Below are 9,211 nucleotides of genomic sequence, written 5' to 3' on the forward strand. Positions count from 1 at the left end.
TTTGCTAATGAGGCACTGACTGGCCAAAGTAGTGTTTGTTATCCATATAGGCCCTGATTCTATAAAGGCGCCTAATGGTACCTACCTTCTAGGCAGCAGTCAATGCAGTTGTCAATTAACCACTAGACGCTGTTTATAGAATCATGCTAAGTGGCACTTAGGTATGCTTAGTTGTCGCTAGGCATCCCTGTGGTAGGTGCTGGTATATTAAGCCAGGTTTTTTCTGGCCTAATTTACTGGCACCTAACTAGGACGCCTAAGTCAACCTCGCCTACTTTTCAGGTAGATATCCTTAGGTGTTACAGGGTGCCTCGACTTAGGCATTGCGTGGTATTCGGCGCAAAACCTAAATTAATTATTAAAATAATTTTTTACATTTTTTTAATGGCATGGTCAATTACTGTACCATTTAAGCCAATTAGAAACAATGTAGGTCTGTGCGAAATTATTTTAGGATAAGTGTAAAGTGATGCATGTCGGTAACAAAAATCTCATTCATGAATACAGGATGTCCGGGGCGGTACTTGGAGAGACCTCCCAGGAAAGGGACTTGGGAGTTCTGATCGACAAGTCAACGAAGCCGTCCACGCAATGTGCGGTGGCGGCAAAAAGGGCAAACAGAATGCTAGGAATGATAAAGAAGGGGATCACGAACAGATCAGAGAAGGTTATCATGCCGCTGTACCGGGCCATGGTGTGCCCTCACCTGGAGTACTGCGTCCAGCACTGGTCACTGTACATGAAGAAGGACACGGTACTACTCAAAAGGGTTCAGAGAAGAGCAATTAAGATGGTTAAGGGGTTGGAGGAGCTGCCGTACAGCGAAAGATTAGAGAAACTGGACCTCTTCTCCCTCGAACAGAGGAGATTGAGAGGGGACATGATCGAAACATTCAAGGTACTGAAGGGGATAGACTTAGTAGATAAGGACAGGTTGTTCACCTTCTCCAAGGTAGGGAGAACGCGAGAGGGCACTCTCTAAAGTTGAAAGGGGATAGATTCCGTACAAATGTAAAGAAGTTCTTCTTCATCTAGAGAGTGGTAGAAATCTGGAACACTCTTCCGGAGGCTGTTATAGGGGAAAACACCCTCCAGGGATTCAAGACAAAGTTAGACAAGTTCCTGCTGAACAAGAACGTGCGCTGTTAGGGCTAGTCTCGGTTAGGGTGCTGGTCTTTGACCAGAGGGCCACCGATTGAGTGGACTGCTGGGCATGATGGATCACTGGTCTGACACAGCAGCGGCAATTCTTATGTTCTTATCGCTAGGCGTCCGTGATTAGGGTGCCTAGCGGCACCCAACCTATACACCATTTATAGAATCGGGACCCTAGTAACCATTATTCTTTTTAAATATCACCAACATATAGAAGTGGTTAGCGGACATGGATAAGCACCACTATTTAGAAGTACCACTATCCATTAACATTTCAAAGCTTTATACACACTTGATAACAGATAATTCAGCTACACAAATAATAGTTTTCATACTAATAACCATACCCTTTTACCTGGCTATTTAGGTATTTGGCTATTTACCTGGCTTATTGACTTCAAAATATAGGCCCCCCCCCCTTTTATCAATCCGCGTTAAGGTTTTTTATTGCCAGCCGCTGTGGTAAAAGGCCTGACGCTCTTAGAATTCCTATGAATGTGGGAGCTTTTACCACAGTGACCGGCGATTAAAAAAAACCCCTAATGCAACTAGATAAAAGGGTGCCAAAGTACCTAATAGTTTAAAGTCACTGTGATTTTGTGGACATAGATTCCCCTCAGGGAAGGTGATATCAGCTTGTGTGGGAGCCCTTTTGGCAAACCCTAACGCCTTTTGCACGCAGCAGACTGTTGAATGATTAACTACAACATTTTTGATTGTAGCGTGAGATACATTTTTCTTCTTTGAGTTGGGGTGGGAGGGGGGATTTTGTTGCTTTATATATTGGTTCTGTTTCTATGTTGCTTATTGTTCTTGATAACCTTTGCAGCAAAGATTCCAGGTGTGATTATAGAGTGAATGGCTTCTTCAGGTGAGCATGTTTTGCAAGCAAATTGTGATCAATCAGAGGTTGCATTGTCATGCTACAGTTAATGAAGTAAATGTGATCACAAGTGGTATGAGGTTACCATTAGAGTGACATGGGGAAAACATTTGTCTCCGTCTCTGCGCGCTAAGCCCCGTCCCTGCGAGCTCGATCTCTGTCCCCGCGAACTCTTTGATCCCATCCGCATAAGCCTCAAATAGTTTTTATATTGAACTTATTTTATTAAAGCATAAAAAGAAACAATATTCTATACAATTGTCATTTTATAAACACAAATAATACAGAGCAAGGATCAACAAAACCCCTGTCTCCCCTCCCCTTCACAAATATCCCCTCTACTATCCAGAATACTGAATAAGCCAAATTACTACAGAATGCTACATAAGAAAATCAAGCTAACAGAATACTTCAGTCACACATGGCAGGAAAAGCGTTAGGGGATTGCAACTACGGCAACTGCCCCCTGGTCAAAGCTAGCTAGAAGCTGAAGAAGCATGGCCTGGGCTTTGTGGTCCCCAGTTATATCTAACACCAGCTCTAGTACGATACATATTTCAAATCTGATATATTCTAATCACAAAATAAAAAATAAAATTATTTTTTTCTACCTGTTGTCTGCTAAATTTATTCTTCAAATCACATTGGTCTCAGGCTCTGGTGTTGGTTTCCTTCTGTCTTCATCGTGGCAAGGCTGGCTCCTAAAGGTAAAATAGGTATGAGAGGAGCTAGGGAGGAGATGGCGAGTGCAATCCAGGCACAATTTTTTTGTACCACAGGAGCAAGACTTTTTACTGCTCCCACAGGGCAGTTCCTGTTCCTGCGGTAAACCAGCTGCTAGTTTTACCGTTCCTGTGGATTTACTGCGATAACCATGGTTTACCGCTGTCATTCTCTAAGTACCATCAGTTAATGAGTCCAAGTCTGAGGTGAGAAATAGAAAACAATAGAGAGCAATGAAATCACCCTAGACCAGATGTGGGTTTGTAATAACCTAAAATGTTATGGGCATAGGAAGAAATGGAAGAACAGGGATGCAGTGAGCTGGATGGAGACAGCCGAGAGAGAGAGAGCTCTCAGGGTTAAGGCACCTATTTGTATATGAAGTTAGGAGTCCAATATTCCTTCATTGATTTATGTCTTTCATACATAAGGATGCTTTAATGCAACTTTATATACTTAGGACTAAAGACTTAAATATTCTTGGAGGAAAAGTTTAGATTTTTCCTGATGTGGTTAGATTTACTCGATGCAGATGAAAGTAATTCCCAAATCTTCCTCAGCAAGCTATTGATGTATGGGGCTCGGTGTGCAGCGGCGGCTAAGAGAGCAAATAGAATGTTAGGGATTATCAAGAAAGGAGCAGAATACAAAGATGAGAATGTTAAAATGCCTTTATGTTGCTCTATGGTGCAGCCGCACCTCAGAACTGTGTCAATTCTGGTTGCCACATTTCAAAAAAGATATAGCAAAATTAGAAAAGGTACAGAGAAGGGCAACAAAAATGATAAAAGGGATGAGGAAACTTCCCTATGCAGAAAGGCTAAAGCAGCTAGTGCTCTTCAGCCTAGAGAAGAGATAGCTCAGGCAGTGGCGTACCTAGGGTATGTGGCACCCGGGGCCCATCATTTTTTGACACCCCCCCCCCCCCCCCATGTAAAAAAATTTTTTTTTTTTTTTTTTGCAATAACCATGAAATGGAATAAATGGTCAGAATAGAAACAGGCAGTGAAAATTTTCTTTTATTGAACCTCATATATGTAACCATTATTCCAAACATAACATAACATAAATTATGTCTAAATTGTCATGACATTAGAAGTACATATGGAGTAGTTGCAGGTGATGCTTGGGACAGTTCTGATTGTGTTAGTTCGGTTTTATGTGTTTTTTGAATGGAAGGGTTTTTATTTCTTTTTGAAGGTTTTGCAGTCTGTGGTTGATGTCAATTGGTTGTAGGGTTGGGGGTCGAGTGTTGCAGCTCGAATGGCTAGGAGGTTGTCGAACAGTTTTTTTCTTTTGACGTTTTTGGTTGGAGGGTGTGTGAATGGTGCACAAGTTCTCCTATGTCTGTTTGAAGTGGATTGAATTATTTAGCTGAAGAAATTAGTTACCCCCCATTCCACACACATTAATTCTCTTCCATTTTTGTTCCCATTATAAAAAACACTGATAAGTTCCCAGAAAAAAAATACATTAAAATAAGAAGTGAAAACAAAGGCCCCTACAGCTGAGAACATAACATAAGAATAGCCTAACTGGGTCAGACCAATGGTCCATCATGCCCAGTAGCCCATTCTCATGGTAGCCAATCCAGGACACTAATACCTGGACAAAACCCAAAGAGTAGCAACATTCCATGCTACCGATCCAGGGCAAGCAGACACTTCCCCCATGTCTTAATAACAGATTATGGACTTTTCCTCCAGGAATTTGTCCAAATCTTTCTTAAAACCAGCTACACTATCTGCTTTTACCATAACTTCTGGCCACTTCATTTTTAAGTTTAGATCTTTCCTTTCAAACAGAGACCTTGCTAGATGTCAAATACAGCACAAGGTAACTTCACATGGACTTAGCTGTGCAGGAAATGTGAATCTCCTCATACACCCACCATATAGTGCAAAAATGTGCAAAGGTCTTTTTTTTTCTTTCGATCACTACATAGCCTAATGCCACACAAGCAGCGCTGTTACAAACATATTCTGTAGGTCAATGCTAAGGATAACAAAGTTTCCTTCCTTGGACCAGAAGGAGATAAACCACTGGAAGAGATCCCAAAACAACACCCAAAGACCCACTCAGTGTGTGAATCAGTTGAGTGGAGTGGACTAACTGGGGGGTGGAAATGGGCCCGGAGTTTGCTCAGCAGAATTTCCCAGACCACCTCTTCCTCTCAACACATTGACACGCTGCCACCATCACCACTAGGAACACCTCACTGGGTAGGCCAGCTATGCTATAAACTTTATAAAACACATTATTATATTTTCTTATAAAGCACATATTTTAACTGACCTCTCTGACATCCTCAGCCTTTCCATTCACAAAAATAGAAGGAAGAAAAGTTCCCATTTCCTGCTGTCTCATGTCCCCGGCCTATACAATATTTTTTTTCTGCAGACCCTTCAAAAGTCTGACCAAATCCTCGTTTCACTTGCATTATAAAGTACTGAGGATGCCATCTCTCCCCAATCCCAGGTCCTAAAGTCTAAGACAGTAGCGCAAACTAATGCTGCCAGATACAGGAAAAAAAATTTTTGATTCGATTCAGCCCTATTGAATTGGTTTTTCAATTCGATTTTCCTGCCCAGTTGGGTGATTTTTTTCAAAACTCCTGGTGGGTTTTATAGCTTTTTCACCCCCTTTGGCTTCTCCTAACCACACTGGCGCTGTGGTGTAAATAAAATAAAGAAACAAAAAGGACTTTTCCTCTCTCTGTTAAATCCTAGCTCACGTTTGCAGTCCAACACCAGCTCTGGCAGGATACACATTTCAAATCTGACATATTATAATCACAAAACAGAAAATAAAATTAATTTTTCTACCTTTTGTTGTCTGGTTATATTTCAAATCTTGTTGGTCCAAGGCTCTGGTTTTCTTCTGATAACTTGCTTGCCAGGGTCTCCTTCTTTCTGCATGCTAACCATCCATCTGCCAACTCTGTCCTCCCTTTCCATTTCCCTTCCCTTCCCAGGAAGTCTGGTATCTTTCCTTTTTTTCATCTCCCTCCACAGATCCACCTTTTCTTAAATACCCTTTCATCCGGCATCTCTCCCTCCTTCCCCACCATCCCAGAGTCCACCATCTCTCCGTTTCTTTTCCTAATTACCCTCCTATCCAGTATCTCTATCCCTCCTCCACACCATCCCTTGTGTCCAATTTCTCTCCCTTTCTGTTCCTTCCCTCCCTAAATCCCATGGTCCATCATCTCTCTCCCTCTCCTCTATTTTCAGACCCATTATTTCTTCCCCCCCCCCCCAAAGTTTGGCATATGCATGTCTCTTTGAACACCCCCTTCCCTCCGTGTACTTCTAAATCATGGTCCCCCCCCAAAGGCCTGTCCCCCCTTAAAGGTCTGCCTGTCCCACCTTGAAGGTCTGCACCCCCCCCGAAGGCCTGTCCCCCACTTGAAGGCTTGTACCACCCCCTTGTAGCTTCTCCCCCCCTTGTAGGCCTGTCCCCCCCTTTAAGGCCTGCCTGCCTGCCTTTCCCCCCCTTGAAGGCCTGTCTCCCCCTTGAAGGCCTGCACCCCCCTTGAAGGCCTGCACCCCCCCTTGAAGGCCTGTCCCCCCCCCCCCCTTGTAGGCCTGTCCCCCCCCCTTGTAGGCCTGTCCCCCCCCCCTTGTAGGCCTGTCCCCCCCTTGAAGGCCTGCCTGCCTTTCCCCCCTTGAAGGCCTGTTCCCCCCCTTGAAGGCCTGCACCCCCCTTTGAAGGCCTGTCCCCCCCCCTTGTAGGCCTGTCCCCCCCCCTTGTAGGCCTGTCCCCCCCTTGAAGGCCTGCCTGCCTTTCCCCCCTTGAAGGCCTGTTCCCCCCCTTGAAGGCCTGCACCCCCTTGAAGGTCTGCACCCCCCCAAAGGCCTACACCCCCCCTGAAGGCCTGCACCCCCCTGAAGGCCTGCCTGCCCCCCTTGAAGGCCTGCACCCCTTGAAGGTCTGCACCCCCCCCCCCGAAGGCCTGTCCCCCCTTGAAGGCCTGCCTGCCTGCCTGTCACCCCCTCCCCCTTGAAAGCCTGCTTGCCTGCCCTCCCGCCCCACCCTGAAGGCCTGATGCCCCGACCCACCCCGAAGGACCGCTCGCCCCCCTGGCCTCCCCGCACCACCTATGAAGCAGCCGCAGCAGGATCGCGAAGTCAGCGTCAGCGATCCCTGCGCTGCTTCCTGCGCCACGGTCCCGCCCCTCCTCTGACGTCAGAGGAGGGGCGGGATCGCGGCGCAGGAAGCAGCGCAGGGATGCTGACACTGACTTCGCGATCCTGCTGCGGGCTGCTTCACAGGTGGTGCAGGAAGGTCAGTGGGGCGAGCGGTCCTTCGGGGGTGGCGGGGGACTGAACGGCAAGGCCGGGAACACCCCCTTAGGGCTGGTACCCGGGGCGGCCCGCCCCCCCCTAGGTACGCCACTGAGCTCAGGGGAGATATGATAGAGGTTTGTAAAATACTAAGTAGATGTAAATCGCTTGTTTACTCTTTCCAAAAATACTAGGAGTAGAGGACATGCAATGAACCTACTAAGTAGTAAATTTAAAACAAATCAAAGAAATTATTTATTCACTCATCATGTAATTAAATTCTGGAAGTCATTGCCAGAGAATGTGGTGAAAGCATTTAGCTTAGCAGGGTTTAAAAAAAAAGGTTTGATAATTTCCTATAAGAAAAGTCCATAAGCCATTTGTGGCAGAGTCCAGTCCAGACCTTCCTGGAGCCTTGCACACATGTATTCAAAACAGCACAAACAACCACTGTACAAAGGTGCAACAAGAAGAAAGCTTTTATTTTTCTAGATACCTGAATCTGATTCTTCACAGACTCAGGAAAGGCACAAATAATTGCTTAGTTTTCATAGCCTTAAGTCATTTCCACAACTATTCTCCTTATGGCCTTGGCTTACCCTGTTTCAGTAGAGACCAGTTACCTCTGGAGGTTCTTGCACATGTCCCAAATCTTTCCTCAGCCTACCACTAGGAAAGGGGAAATTTCTCTCTCCCCGGAACGCCTTCTTTCCTCAGAGATTTTTCTCTCTCGTGGGGACCTCTCCCCGGTGATTCACCTCTGTGGCAAATAAACACTTCCCTGCTGAACCCCGCCCCCTGACTCAGCAGGATTACCTGGTTAAGGTGGCTCAGCACTGAGCTGTAAAGCCCAGTGTGATCTGGGGTATGTAGTCCGCTCGCCTTGGGCTAGTAGCCCCTGCTGTATGGAGGTGGAATGGTAGCATTAATGGAAAATAACCCCTTACTCTATTTCACACCATTAAGATGAACAGGGAAAATTCACTGCTTATTTCTAGGATATGCAGCATAAAATCTGTTATACTCTTTTGGGATCTTTCCAGGTACTTATGACCTGGGTTTGCCACTGTTGGTCTGTCCCAATATGGCAACTCTTATGTTCTTATTTCTGCAAATGTGTTATTCTGTTTGATAATCACACATATTTGTTATGATTCTTTTCAATAGCAGTTCTTAGAAGGTAAAGGTTCTGCATTAACAGAAAAAAAATGAGCTGCCTCTTTAATGCAGTGCCATTGTAATAATAATAATAACTGACACTCAACTTGCAAATTTTCTTTGTTTTCCTTTCTTATGCTAAATAGTTCTTCCTCAGGGATAATGAGGTTCTTTCCTCCTTCATTAGTGGATTATATAGAGACAAATGTTTGTCAATTTTCAGTTTTTGTTGGTTGAATTGTTTCTTAATGGCTCTTTATTCTTTGATGTATTGTATGAAACAAAGATAAAAAATAGAATCAAGATGAATAGTGCCCCTGGCTCCAAGGTAAGTGGGTAGAAAGTTACCTGTATGTTCGGACCATCGCCTACCCGCCTCCCTCCCAGATCTATTGCAGGCCTCTATAGGGCCTGCCGCAAGATCTGGTGGTGGACTGGGACATGAGGTGCCCCCCCCCCCAAACTTCCATCCCAGCCAAATCCAAACCACCACCTGCCTCCATCACGCACCTGTGGACTCCTTGGTGGCCTCGTGGTAGATGGGACAGGAGGAATCCCTTCTGCCTCCTTGAGAACTCACAGCAGCCAATCAGCCAGTGGCCTTGAACAGAGTAGGAGGGCAGGAAGATCACGCCTGCTCTGTGCACTGACTGACTACCAGGGACCTGAAAGGTATGTGGGGAGGTGGGAGGGAGGTCTGGTTATCAATTTCAGAAGGCACAGGAGGCAAAAGGGATTCTGCCTGTCTCACCCACCATGAGGCCGCCGAGGAGTCGGGTGTGCGCAGGGAGACAGGGGTGCATAGTTGTTGTTTTTTAAATTCAGCTGAGATGGGAGACGGGGGATCATTCATATACCAGCCCACTGCTGGATCATCTTGTCCTGCGGCAGACCCGGTGGAGGCCTGCAGGGCATCAGGAGGGAGGGAGATGGTACAGGACAGTGAGGGGGGCTAGGTGCAGAGCCGGGAAGGGAGTGAGTGGGGCTGGATCCAGAGTCTGGCAGA

Source organism: Geotrypetes seraphini, chromosome 9 (assembly GCF_902459505.1).
Source record: "Geotrypetes seraphini chromosome 9, aGeoSer1.1, whole genome shotgun sequence".
Classification (NCBI taxonomy): domain Eukaryota; kingdom Metazoa; phylum Chordata; class Amphibia; order Gymnophiona; family Dermophiidae; genus Geotrypetes; species Geotrypetes seraphini.